The sequence below is a fragment of the Canis lupus genome, chromosome 32, assembly GCF_003254725.2.
Source record: "Canis lupus dingo isolate Sandy chromosome 32, ASM325472v2, whole genome shotgun sequence".
Taxonomy (NCBI): Eukaryota; Metazoa; Chordata; class Mammalia; order Carnivora; family Canidae; genus Canis; species Canis lupus.
Window position 1 is genome coordinate 21016013 of NC_064274.1, and position 14752 is coordinate 21030764.

Consider the following 14752-nt stretch of genomic DNA (forward strand, 5'->3'; position numbering starts at 1 on the left):
TCCTGCCATTTAAACTATCATTAGTTTTTTTTGAAGGGTGTAGAATTTTTAGTTTTTAAACCAAAGGGAAATGTTTGCATCTTAAGGAAAATAAACACAAATTTAAATTAATTTTTAATTGTGTCCTCAAAATTAGTAAGTTTGTTAATTATAAAATTATTCACCTATACTGTACTGTTGTACTTTGGAAACAAAAAGAATTTAAGAAAACTTTAAAATTCACAATCCTGGGAATCTCTGGGTGGAGCAGCGGTTTAGTGCCTGCCTTTGGCCCAGGGCGCGATCCTGGAGACCCGGGATCGAATCCCACGTCAGGCTACCGGTGCATGGAGCCTGCTTCTCCCTCTGCCTGTGTCTCTGCCTCTCTCTCTCTCTCTCTCTCTCTGTGACTATCATAAATAAGTAAGTAAAAAAAAAAATTCACAATCCTCTCACCTGGAAATAAGCAATGCTAACATTTTTGTTTTCCATCTGGTCTGTCTTTCTGCATGCATAGACACACTCAGACAAGAGCATAAAATGTTATTTTTAACTTGTGGGTGATACTGAATTAAATAAGTTTTGAATCTTTTCTTTCATGTGTTATTAAAGACCTTTCAAACATTATTTTAGGGGCTCCTGGGTGGCTCATTGGTTGAGCATCTGCCTTTGGCTCAGGTCGTGGGATCGAGTCCCACATCAGGCTCCCTGCATGAAGCCTGCTTCTCCCTTGGCCTATGTCTCTGCCTCTCTCTCTGTCTCTCTTACGAATAAATACAAAATATCTTTTAAAAAAACACATTATTTTAGGTATCTGCCATAATTATTTATCAGTCATTATTGTAGCCAGCCTCCAAGATGGTCCCCAATGATTATTGCCTCCTGGTACTTATGATCCTACAAAGCGCCTTCCCACAATGAGTAGAGCTGGCCTTAGTAACCAATAAGATACTCCAGAAATGGAGTGTGACTTCCAAAGATATGTGAGAAAAGACATTATAATTTCTGCCTTGCTCTTTTTTGGATTATTCACTATAGGAAAAGCCAAATGGCATGTCATGAGGACTCCAGCATTCCTATAGACAGGTCCACGTGGTGAGCAATTGAGGCCCTCTATTAATAACCACCACAAATTTGTCAGGTATTTGAGTTTGCCACCACAGAAGTATATCCTCCCACTCAGTCAAGTTCTCAGATGATTACAACCCTGGCTGACATCTTGAGTATAACCTCATGAGGGACTCTGAAATGGAACCACCAAACTCATCTGCTCCTGGGTTCCTGGCCCACAGAAATTGTGTGAGTTAGCAAATATTTACTGTTTTAAACATAATAAACAATATTTTGGAGTAACTTGTTGCACATGGATTCATAATGATGACGATTTTGGTGCCAGAAGTAGGGCACTACCTACCAAAACACTGAAAACCTGGGAGTGGCTTCACAAAGGCAGGAAGGAAAGACTTTGAGAAGTGAAAGCACAAAATACACCAAAGAGATTGTCAGCAGAAGCCTGGTGACCTTCAGGAACATTGCTGGTAACAGCTTGGAGGAGAATCTGGAAAATATTACTGAAAACTAAATGATGAGAGATTCTTGTTAGATATGACAAAATTTAGCAACACTCTCACATGCAAAAAATACTGAAAAGAAGAAAATACATATAATGAACTAAGAGATCTAGCCAAGGAGATTTCCAGGCAGAGTATTGAAAGTGCACTTGATTTCTTCTTGCTGCTCATAACGATATGCAAAGGCAAGGTCAAATCCAGGGCTCTTCCAAAAAAACTGTGGTCTACAGATGAAGCTGAGGCTGTACCTTATAACATTCTGTTTTAATGATTAAGAAAATTCTAAGGGGGTACTCCGAGAACTCCAGAACTTCTAAGAGATTTAAGGGTATTGTTCCTCAGCAAGTTCAACAAAAGCAAGTTCAACATTAGAAAATGGCTTCTCTTGAAGAGATGTAATGCTTTTGTTGAACGAAATGAACCCCATTTACAACTCTTCTGCAAGTGACCTTCAAAGTCTTTTTTTTTTTTTTTAATTACTATCAATAGAAATACTACCAGGTTGGACTGAGTGGATAGAAACCATACAAAGTGAAAAGAGGACTTCAGACTCCCAAACTCCAACAGGCAGAAAGCAGGCTGAGACTCTCTCAGCTGCAAGACATGGGTTACCTTTAATGGAACAGGAAGGATGCCACAGAGGGTAGAGCCAAGAGCCAGGGAGTATCTCTCCCAGGAGAGAGCAGGCCTGAGTCCTAACTGAGGAGCTGCCAACATTTGCCTGACAGGATTTCAGAATTGCTGAGAAGCAGTGGTCTCTGTTCTCCATATTTTGAACAGGACTATCGACTGTATTATCCTGTGTCTGTCCCACAAGCATAGGTCGGATAAGGGAGGAGGCAGGAAACTTCTCCCATTAACTCAGAGCCCCGAAGTTCAAGAGGAGCTACACTTGAACCGTAATTGGAACAATACACTGCAGGACCTGTTCCTGAAGAACTTCATCTGCCCCTGGACCTGGTTTAGGTGGTGAGATTCTGGCCTCGGTACAGACTGCTATAAGAGGATAAAACTTTGGGGACTTTGTGAAAGGGTAAGAGTATTTTGCATGTGGAGGGGGACATGAATCATTGGGGGCCAAGCACAGACTGCAGTGACCCGCCTCCCTGCTGACCCCCAATAGTTCTTGCCTCCTGGTCTTCATGTCCCCGTGTAGCCCCCTGCCACAATGAACAGCACCAATCCTTAGGACTCATAGGATACTGTGAAAATAAGAGTGTGACTTCATAAAAGACAGTGTAGTTTCCACCTCGCTTTCTCTCGGATCTCTCCCTCTGGGAGAAACCAGCTATCGGGCCATGTGAGGACACTCCAGTCCTATGAGGAGGGCCACGTGGTGAGGACACCTCCTGCCAGCAATGGACCCTATCTTCCCAAGCCTGTATGCGAGCTACTTCGGAAGCAGCCCCTCCAGCCCCAGGCAAGCTGCAGACCACTGCAGACCACCACAGCCCCCGCCAACCTCCTGAAAAACCTCATGATATATCTTTTTTTTTTTTTTTTTAATTAATGAGAGACACAGAGAGAGAGAGAGGCAGAGACATCGGCAGAGGGAGGAGAAGCAGGCTCCATGCAGGAGCCCGATGCAGGACTCGATCCTGGAACTCCAGGATCACAGCCTGAGCCAAAGGCAGATGCTCAACTGCTTGAGCCAGCCAGGTGTCCCCCTCATGATATATCCTAAGGCAGAACTACTCGTAAGCTTCTCCTGGGTTCCTGGCCCAAGAGATTGTGTGAGATAATAAATTGTGTGAGATAATAAATGTTTAATAAATGTTTATTGTTTGAAGCCACTAAGTTTCAGAGTGCTTTGTTGTGTATTATTAAAGAACACAGCCTGATTTTATCATATGGCTGGGTACATCATAATTTGTTTAACCTTCCCTCAGTGTTGAGCATTTAGATTGCCTCTAATTTTCTTTTTAAGATTTTATTTATTGAGAGGCAGAGAGAGAGAGAGAGAGAGAGAAGAGACACAGGCAGAGGGAGAAGCAGGCTCCATGCAGGAAGCCTGACGTGGGATTTGATCCCGGGTCTCCAGGATCATGCCATGGGCTGAAGGCAGCGCTAAACTGCTGAGCCACCCGGGCTGCCCCTGCCTCTAATTTTTCATCATTACAATACTACAATGAAGAAACTGATAATAAACTGTTATTTATTAATCTCTTAGCATGTCTCTTAATTATCAGAAGTGACATTATGAGATATGAACGATGTTTGTTTGCAGCTGCCTTCAATAAGAGTCTGCATTTTTCTGCAGGGTCAGTCGTGCTTCTAAAAAAATCACAAGACAAGAATACCCACTACCACTATTCTTGTTTACTGGAGTAAACATACTTAGAAAAGAAAATGAAATTAAAAGTGTAAGCATGAGAGAAGAAAAATTTAAACCTCCACTATTTTCACTTGATATAACAAATATTTGGAAAGCACAAGAGAAATTATTAAGCAACTATTATGAATGATAAGAGAATTCAGTATGGTGACAAGAGTCCAAAGAACTGTCTCTACCCTCGATGCATTCCAAAAGCTTACAGGTAGTGGCAGGAGAAATACAGAGCTGCTTCTTGATTATATCCTACAGAATTCATCTTATTGCAGAAACAAGTTACACACATGCAGACAATCATTGTAGCTGTAGAGGGCCTGAGTATTACATATATAACGTGTGCACATATACTTGTAATGCAAATGTGTGCACACGCACTTATAATGCCTAATTATTGTGAGGGCCAGTTGTTGCTGATGTAACAACCACAGTTAGCGGGAGGGAAAAAAGGGAGCATGTGTGACTGAAGTAGTTTGTCAGCCTGAACCACCTCATTCTTTGCCTCAATCCCCGTAGCTTCTCACACTCCTCAGAAAATGTTCCCTGAGACAAATCAGCCAGTTAGTATCCTGCCTCCTGAGCCTCTGCTGAGTCACTCCCCCACCCAAGCTCTTAGCTGTGAGAGTTTCTGCTAAACTATCGGCTTCCTATCCCTAAGGCTATGTTCAAGCCTAGAAGCCTGAATTTATAAGATTGTGCGTCGGCAACTTTCAACTACCCATGGTTTGAGGTCTCCGGAACAAGGGGATCTTGATGCTGAACCACCGAGAATCTGCCAATGCAATCAACCCTCCTTTACCAAATTAACTAGCAAGCCATAGATTTAATCAAGATGTGTTGCCTTTGCTCATTCTGTGCACGTTCCCAAAGGAGATATCAGTGATAAGGAAAAGGGATAAACATGAGAAAGGGGCTAAGGAGAGGGAAAGGGTTCAATGAGTCAATGGCCACCCTCTGGAGCAGTGTGTACTGTCCATAATCCCACCTGGGACTTCAGGGTTCCAGGCCAGCACTCTTCCAGAAAGGTCTTTGAAACACTTGACCATCCTGCCACCTCTGACAAATATTCCTAAGGCTCAAGTATGTTAAAATATAGAAATATTTTGGGTTGTTCATCCCTGCAGTCTTCCCAGACACCAGAGAGCTCATGTGCTGGCCACTAAAAGCCAGACTTCAGGTTGCCCCAGGGTGTGGGCGGAGGCACTGTGTGAGGAAGGAGGAGTTTGTAAATGCCCTCCCCTTCCCCCCCCCACACACACAGAGGAGGCAGGTCTCTGCAGGTAAAGGCCACAGGTTGCCAGAAGTGAAAATGTAGACTGTTTGGTCATCTGTGTGCTTTCTCTGAAGTGAAGCACAAGATCAGACTGTCCACTTTTGGCGAGCAAACGTGGGGCTTGTGAGAATGTCTCATTCTTAGCTTGGAGAAATCCATGTTGAAAACGAGCCATGTTTACTCCAAATAAACTGCAACCTAGGCCTATAGAGAGCAGAGCCACTGAGTTTAAAATGGCTAGAAAGAGAAGAAATATGAGAAAGTCATCCTCAGCATTCAGCCTTCTTTGAGGCTATTAAAATGTTGCATCCTGGAATTTCCAGAGCATGATTTTTCCATCATGGCTTTACAACACCTTACCATCTTTCCATCTATCCCATGAGATATTAAGTAATTCACAAAACAGATTTACAATTATTTTTATTTCATATGAATATATAGCATATCACATTTAGTGAGTCAGAGAGAGGAAATCTGAAAATAAAAATAGGATCTTGGGAACTAAAAAAAAAAAGTTGAAAAGCACGGCTCTATAGATAACTCCACATATTAAATGGATATAGAGCAGAGAAATGCATCAATGTCCTTTTTGAAAGTCAGAGATGTTTTCATTCTTTGGGGGTTTAACCGTGATTCATCTTGCATTTCAAGAGCACACATCTCAATCCATGATTCAATTAGAATCAGGCTCCTCTACGTGCTTGGCACTGAGCTGGGCACTGCTGATACAGAGAGCAATAACACACGCCAGCCCAGAAGAGGGACTAGAAGATGACATTTTTGCTGTTTTGCTAGCAAAAAAGAAAAAGTGCACCAAGTTAGTTCAGCAAACATTCGGGAAAGTCAATTTTAATATTGGGCAAAGCCCCAATAACTCTCCAAATAATGCTGAGCAGCAAAGTCTTTTTAAAGTTATATTCCATATTGCTTTGTAATGCATAAAGTACATCCAGACACAGATTTACCTCCCTAATTATGTTTTGCTTATGCTAATATTAAAATTAGCCTGTATTCCCTGACCACCGTCAGAGGAAGAAGTGGCTTTAGAAACATTCTGGGCAAGAAGATAAAAAAGGATTCAAGACACCTAAGCCAAGAAAACTTGACTTCTCCATCCCACCCTCTATTCCTTCCTCTCCAGGCCTTTTTTTTCTTTCATTCTTTCCTTTTCTTTTTTCTTAGGATTTATATGTGGCTCCTTAGGAATATGGAAAACTGTTTGTTGCAATCTTCATAAAATCATGGGAAGAGGGGAAAAAAAAAACACTTTTAACTTATTGAGCCCCTTACGAAGGGCTAGATATTGTACTGTTACATAAATTATCTCTTTTAATCAACCTGAATGAGGACTCCAGCTACCTCCACTTTTAACTCAAACTTTCTAATTGATTAAGATCTTTCCAGCTTATCTCTTAACCCAGGCAAAAGACTCTGCAGGCAAAGCAACCCTAATGGAAACCAAAACTACCCCCTCAAGCAATAAGGACTGCCCTGAGCCAGCAAGACCCCACTTTCCCCCAATAACCTCCCACCATCGACTCCCAGACAATGATTCACTTGATTGATCTTCTTTGCCCACCTACATATACCCACCAGCTTTTGTCCTGCATTTTTCTTATATAAGCTTGGAAGTATTTTTGGCACTTTGGAGACAGCCTTTGAGATGCTAGTCCTAGTCCACTGTCTTCCTGATGTTGGCCTCATTGACCTAAATTCCTTTCTTGTTTTACCACCACTCATGTCTCTGCCTTTGGATATTTTGTCAGCAGCTGGTAGCCAAACTTGGTCTGTTTGGAAATCTGGGAGCAGGTGCTTTTGCACCTCAGCACCCTGGCTATACTCCTAGAGCCCTATGAAGGAGACACCACTATTACCAGTTGAGAGATGAAGAAACAGAAGCACAAAAGCATTTCCATAATCAATGAAAGATTGATCCAGAATTTGAGTATTGAGCCACCAACTTGAAGACCTATTTCTTTCCACTATTCAGTACACTCCACTCTTTAGCATCCTGATTTACCAACAGCCCAACAGAGAAATGCACAAAGGGGAAGAGTGAACAGTTTACAGAAAAGGCTCTTAAGCATATCTTTTTAGGTGTTCATTTATACTCATAAGAGAAATACAAATAAAATTTCACTTATCAACATATCAGAGCGAAAGAACATTTGTTATCACCTCTGTGGTGGTGACTGTGGGGAAACAGTCTTGCCCGTACACTGCAGGCGACAGTGGGGCTGGATGCCACTGCTCCAGAGGCCTTTTGGCAATTACTACCAAATGACTTTTGTTCAATTTCACCCTTTAAGAATACTTGCATTTGTGAAAAATAACATGTGCACAAGATTATTCACTGTAACTGCGATAGCAAAGGGCTGAAACAACCTGATTTTCATTGATAGGAGACTCCTAAATTATGGTCACTCCTACAAAGAATTATATACAATCATTAAAAAAATGAGGATTATTGTTAACACAATTTGCTAAGTGAAAAACAGAAGATACAGAGCAAGTGCTATGCGCTTCACTTTGTGTGAAGGAGAAAAGAGACACAAATCTTTGTATTTAACTAGACTATCAAGAAATTATTAACCTTGGGGTGCCTGGGTGGCTCAGTTGGTTAAGTGTCTCTTGATTTCCACTCAGGTCATGGTCTCAGGATCGTGAGATCAAGCCCTGCACTGGGCGCCACACTAGGCATGGAGAGTCTCTCTGTCCCTCGCCCTACCCCCAACCCTCTCTTAAAAAAAAAAAAAAAAAAAAAAAAGGAAATTATTAACCTTAGTTGCCTCCAAGAGGGAGCTGGTAGCAGGAAGAATGGCAGATTTATCACTATGCATCCTTTGTGCCATCTGTATTTTGAAACAAGTCAATGCATTATCTATTTTTTTATTTTTAAAAGATTTTTATTTCTTTGCGATAGAGAAAGAGAGAGAGAAAGAGCATGAGCAGGGGGAGGGCAGAGGGAAAGGGAGAAGTAGACTCCCCACTGAGCAGGGAGCCTGACATGGGGCTCCATCCCAGGACCCTGGGATCATGACTTGAGCTGAAGACAGACACTTAACCAACTGAGCCACGCAGGGGCCCCATAACCTATTTTCTTTTAAGTAAAACTTAAAATGCATACAAATTAATTGTTGTTAAGAATATAATATTTAACTCTGAATAATAGAAGGAAGGCACTGGTACTTAACCAGCTGAAACCTGAAAGTTGTGCATTTTGATACAAAATGGTCAGCAGCAGCTTGCTCTTTGACTAGTCATGTCTTTCGGAGCTACTTCCTTAAATTGCTGTTAAGACTCCGAGTTGAATGCTTTACTTTTCTTTCTTCTTCTTAAAATAATAATATTATAACAAGGATGAGAACAATTTACGGGAGGGCTGCTCTTTGTAAAACTTGGAGCTTAGATCCGTGGTTATATCATCTCATTTAATGTTCATGATAATCCTAGACATTGACTATATCAGCCTGATTTTAAAGGTGAGAAAAATCCAGATTTGGACAAATAAGTCTTTTCTATTTTAGTTGATTTCCAGATAGTATTAAGCTACTGTTTTCCAAAGTGCATGATTTTGAGAGGAAAAAGGTTTGTTGTTGTTTTAAAGGCCTCTAAAAATCCACACAGGAAATAAAGATGCTGCCACTAAATTTGTTCCATAGAAATTATTCTAAAGGACTCTTCTCACATTCAAGTGCTGCTCAGTAAAAATAGTCTGTGGATTATATAAGAGATTCTAATGTTTTAAAGCAGGAAAAATCCCATAAAACAGCCAGAGACTCCTCTTGTGGTCCTGTCAAGTTCTCAGGTGCAATGTGCACAAAGCCAGTGCTCCTCTTTTAACACAAAAAGAATGAAATTCTTTTCTCACCACACTGTGATAAAAATCACTTCACATATCCCCTTCACCATCCCTTGCACTAGCCTCAAGCATCTTCTCACAAGTTATGGAGTTCAGGATAAAAGCCTGACATACTAAAAGGTACATCAGAAACTTGACACTAAAATATCCTTGATATTTTATTATTGAAGCAAGACAACAGAATCCATCATTCAGCCTTGGGCTTTTCACTGTACAGGAGGTTTGAACTGAAGTTACAGTGCTTGCAAGAAATGCTTACAAAACTGCTCAATTCCCCACTGCCCCAGCCAACACCTCAATCACCCCACACTCACCAACCTCCGCACTCTCAGCCACGAATTGCATCACACCTTGCTACGCACTCCCAAGAGAAAGACTGCTGTGTTCACATTCAAAGACAAAGGAGACTGAAAACAGCTTTCCCATAAAGCTACTTTTGGGCTTTTTGTGGGTTTGCAGTGTGCTCCAAGGATTGAATTCAAATCCTAACATCTTGATGATAGAAACTCCAAGTTGCTGTTTGGTGGACTTGAATGACTGAGCGGCTACCTTGAGGGCAGGACATGGTGTGTGGAGTACAGAATAAGGATGTCATAAAAACCATTTTATTTTTCCTTTGGGTTTTGGTGGGTATAGATCTTGTTCATTGCCTCCACATGATTCAATGCAGCGGGCATATTATAAATCACCTATTTAGAGCAAGGCATTGTCTTAGGCACTGAGGATACAAGCAAATACAAAACCAAGTCCCTACCTCCAAGGAGTTTAATATTCTAGCAGATGATACAGAAATATACACGTAATTATAAATTGTCAGGTAAGTGATGTGTGACAAGGATAAATATTAAAACAAATAAGAGAGTAGGAACTAACAAGGGGTGCATTCTAGTTAGGGTGGCCAGGGAAGGTGTTTCTGAGAAGGGGCCACTTCCATTCCAAAGAGATCTGAATGAAGGGAAAAGTGTCTAATGCAGAGGGAACAGCAAGTTCAAGGTTCCAAGGCAGGAGTGGGTTTGGCAGAAATAGTGAAGGTCTACATAGGAAGGATAAAGGAGGCAAAGACAGAGTGAAAGGAAAGAAAAGTGTTCAGAAAAATAGCTGAGATTCCTGAAGGAATCTATAGGTCATGATAAGGGCTTTGGACATTGGGAAGTCATTCAAAAGTTTTGACCAGCTGACATGATCTGACTTATATATATATTTTTAAAGATTTATTTATTTTTGAGAGAGCAAAACAGAAAGGGAGAAAGAGTAGGGGGAGGGGCAGAGAGAGAGAATCCCAAGCAGACTACCAGCTGGGCACAGAGCCTGCATGGGACTCAATCCTACAGCCCTGAGATCATGACCTAAGCCAAAATCAAGAATTGGATGCCCAACTGACTGAGCCACCCAAGTGCCCCTGAATATATATATATTAAAGATTTATTTAGGAGGGAGGGAGAAAGAGTGAAAGAGCATGAGTGGGAGAGGGAAAGAATCTCAGCAGACTCCATGCTCAGGTTCCTGATTTATATTTTAAAATCACATCCTTGGAATCTTTAATTATCCCCCCCAAAAAAAGTTTTTTTAAAACTATATATCTAGGGGTCACCTGGGTGCTCAGTCAGTTAAGCATGGGATTCTTGGTTTCGCTTCAAGTCATGATCTCAGGGTCTTGAGATGGAGCCCTGTGTCTGGCTCCACGCTGAGCATGGAGTCTGCTTAAGATTCTCTCTCTCTCTCCCTCTGCCCTTCCCCCACTGTGCTCTCTCTCTCTCTCTCTCTCTAAAATATATAAATGAATCTTTTAAAAAAATATATATCTGGCTGCTGGATAGAGTAGATGACAGAGGATCTAGTAGGCCAACTCTAAGATAGCCCCTCCTGATTCCCGCCTTCTGGTGTTCCTACCTCTCTATATTCCCCTTGAGTAGAAGCTGCACTTACTGACTCACTTATAATGAATAGAATATGATAGAAGTAACAGGGTATCACTTCTGAGATTAGGCTACAAGACTGTGGCTTCCATCTTGAATATTCTCCCTTACATTTCCTCCCTCCCTCCCTCTCTCAGCTTCCCTCTGGGGGAAGCTAGCTGCCATACTGTAAGCTACCTTATGGAGAAGTCCACAGGATGTGACAAGGAACTAGGCCCTACAGTCCAAAGCCCATGAGGAGCTGAAGCCTGTGGCAGCCACATGAGTAATTGGAAGTAGATCCCTCTGCCCCAGTCAAATCTTGAGATGACAGCAACTTTGCAAGAATCTTTAAACCAGAGGCACCCAGCTAAGCTGCTCTTGGTTTTCAGAGTATTGTTTTTAAGTCATTATATTTTGGTATCATTTGTTAGTACAGCAATAGGTACCTAATACAGGGGAATAAGAGTAGAAGGTCATTGCAGTAGTCAAGCACTACTGACAGAGTAGGGTAGTAATGGTGGAAGTGGTGAGCAGTGGGCCTGGGTAGGGCAGACAATGGAAATAAGGAAAACGTGCTTTTCAGTGACTTGGAGAAGGAAAGAAAAAGCCATGGCCCTGATTGGCACTCAGTGGAGGATAACCATCAAGGCTTTCAGTGGAACAGCACGTGTGCAGTGACAGATGGAGAGAACAGTTCTAGCAAGATTTTGACACTGACTCCTACAGAAAGGTGTGGGGACAAGAATTCTAAGGAAATGGGCTGACCTGAGCCTTGTCTAGGACTATGTGGCAAGGGTTACGAGCCGATTCAAGGAGCTGGGAAAGTGAAGGCAACAGGATCTGGCATCAACCTAAATTTGCAGAGCAAACAACAATGGTGACAAGTCAGGAACTTCGGTTAAAGTGATCAGAGAAACTCACCTGAATAAATTTTTTTTTTTTTAAATTTTTATTTATGATAGTCACACAGAGAGAGAGAGAGAGAGAGAGAGAGAGAGAGAGGCAGAGACACAGGCAGAGGGAGAGGCAGGCTCCATGCACCGGGAGCCCGATGTGGGACTCGATCCCGGGTCTCCAGGATCGCGCCCTGGGCCAAAGGCAGGCGCTAAACCGCTGCGCCACCCAGGGATCCCTCACCTGAATAAATATGTCAGTTCAAGTGGTTAGGATTAAAAAGCCATACCAGGTAACTGTAAAAACAGGAACTCACCTGTGCTGTGTATGCTCAGCATGCAGAGTTCAGCTATGGCCAGACACACATGCACTGGCCCTGGAGCCCATTTAACCGTGTGGCTAAAACCATGGGTTTTGATATCAGGAAAGTTGGGGTAGGAAGTCTAGCTCTTCTGTTGCTAACTCTGTGACCTCAACAAACTTATTCAAATTCCTCAAGATCCCACTTTCTTGACTGCAAAATATGGACAATAAAGGTACTCACTCACTCCTAGAATCTTTAGTACCACACTGGGCCATTAGAAGGACTTGATAAGATAGAGCACATGTTTTCCTTAGGCACAGTGCCTGGAATATAGTGAGTTCTCAGTATGAGCCTTGAGCTACTATGATGTGAAGTGTCACCTGCCACTGCTATTCTGACACCCAGAGAAACTCGCACAGCAATTGAAGGAGGCAATAGGGCCCTTTATCTCAAAGCAAAGCTGCATTGCTGTGTCAGAGATTAAAAACTGCAAGGTACACACATCCCTGCATAGCTCTTCCTCTAGGAAAGGCTATGACCAAAAGCCCATTTTACCCCATCAGTGGACACAGCTGCTGGTTCCCTCTATCTTCTTCTCACTCTTAATATGGGAGCTTTTTTTTTTTTTTTTTTTTTGAATATGGGAGTTTTTAAAATGCCTTCAAGTCAAGTCCTACGGCTGTAATGAAGGAGGTCCAAATAGGGCCACGGCAGATTCATTGGAAAAACAATAGTCCACAGAGTCACTCTTTCCAAGACACTTCATGTACACTGTGTTCACCACATCTGCTCCCCTGGCATTCACTGTCTGCTTTGTGACTCACTGATATACAATGAGAAAGCCCACAGAATAAGCAGGTCAAAGTGTTGTAGGTCACTAGTACCCACAAGCTCAAGGCCTGTCTGTTGTGCATAACTACAACCCACACTCCTGCCAGGAAGGCACGCCCCCACACGTCGGCATTTGGGGCCTTGTCAGCAAGAGCTAATGTATGACATTGAAAGGCACACTCAGCAGCTGAGAGGTTCAGCCACAAAAAATATCCAAACGTAAAGCCACCAACACAACTCTGCTGAAAAGAGTGGTCACCTTCACGAATGATAGTCCCGCCAGCCAAGGCCACCATGAATACGTACAACAATGTTACTGACAAGCCAAACAAATATATGCAAGTATATATAAAAACACATTACATGTTATAATGAAAAACTCAACACTCATATTTATAATAGGAAATGACTGGGAAGAGCAAAATATTTGTTTTATGTATACATCCAAATTCAAATATATCCACCTGAATCCAACAAGATGTCATCAGCTTGGTTTCCTGTGCTTAAATGAAAGACTTCAAAAATCCAAACCTACTTGTAAATCTAATTGTTTTTTTTTTTTAGGCCTATAATTAAGCCACAAGCTCCTGCTAACACCCACAAACAATTTATATTTGGAAAAAGAATCATCAAAAGTTACACAATTTGCTAATTTTCTTAATATTCTTCCCCACCATGGATCTCTGCCAGCATTCTCTCATTTCTCATCTGCAGTGTCAGTTTGACAGTTAAGCCAAACAAGAGCCAATGTTTGTGACAGGGGAAAGTAATCAGCACATCCATCTATTAGCATCCTGCTCATGCATTCATTGTCAATTATAAATACTTGCTTGGGCTAACCTCTGCCACCATCATTGGAGCCATTACCACCTGTAATAAGTGATATATTTAGAAGAGTCAAGTTTCTGGCATTTTACAGCTGGGACTCAAGAATAATCAAAATGTTCATAAACTAACATTTGAGTCCCAGCAGAGTGTCTTGCTCAAGATAACAAATGATTATCCTAGGCGAGCAACTGCAAGTCAAACTGATTCATAAGTTTTACAGTTGTGTTTCTGGGCTATATCCATTAGCTTTTATTGAAAGGTTTTCACTTGCTATTTGGGGACATTTTTAGGGGACATTCAAGTACACAGTTGGATCTGTACTGCAAGATTCTCAGGAGGACTCTGGGTCCTACTAATGCAATGGAAGCTGTTGAGGGTCTGCCCAGAGGTGCCCTTGCCTTTCAGCTGCTATAAGTGGCGGCTGCTAACAGCTCTCAGCTGCTCCCTTTAGAGAACTCGCCTCTACCAAACTGAAGCCATCTTGACCTGGAAGCTATGCTCTCCCCACTCCTCAGCCAAACACTTACTGATGTGGAGCGCAAACGGCAGGTCACTTCTCTCCAGGAAGGGCTGATCATCCCTGTGACGTGGTTCATGCTCCAGAGCTTCCCCATGGGGCCAGGATGAGCTAGTCTCCCCAGGGGACTGCATTCTTGCTTACCTTTCCTCCTTTAACCTGTCCTGGTTCTCTCACTTGTCTTCTCCTGAGAGGACTCTAAAAAAAATCACTTGAAAAGGTAACCCCCATATCAGAGTCTGATTTTAGGGAGCCCAACATAACACACTAAGAACCTTTCTTTGCCCAAAATGGGACTGTGCTCCTGCTGAAGCACACCGTGAACCTTCAGCCCCACTACTTGAACTTGTGGCTATTTCCTAAATACTTGAAACAGGTGATTCTTTCCGCTTGTGGTAATCTAGAGAGAAACACTCAGTTCAAGGACTGCTTCCCATCCATCTCTAGCACCTGGCACAGTTCTGGC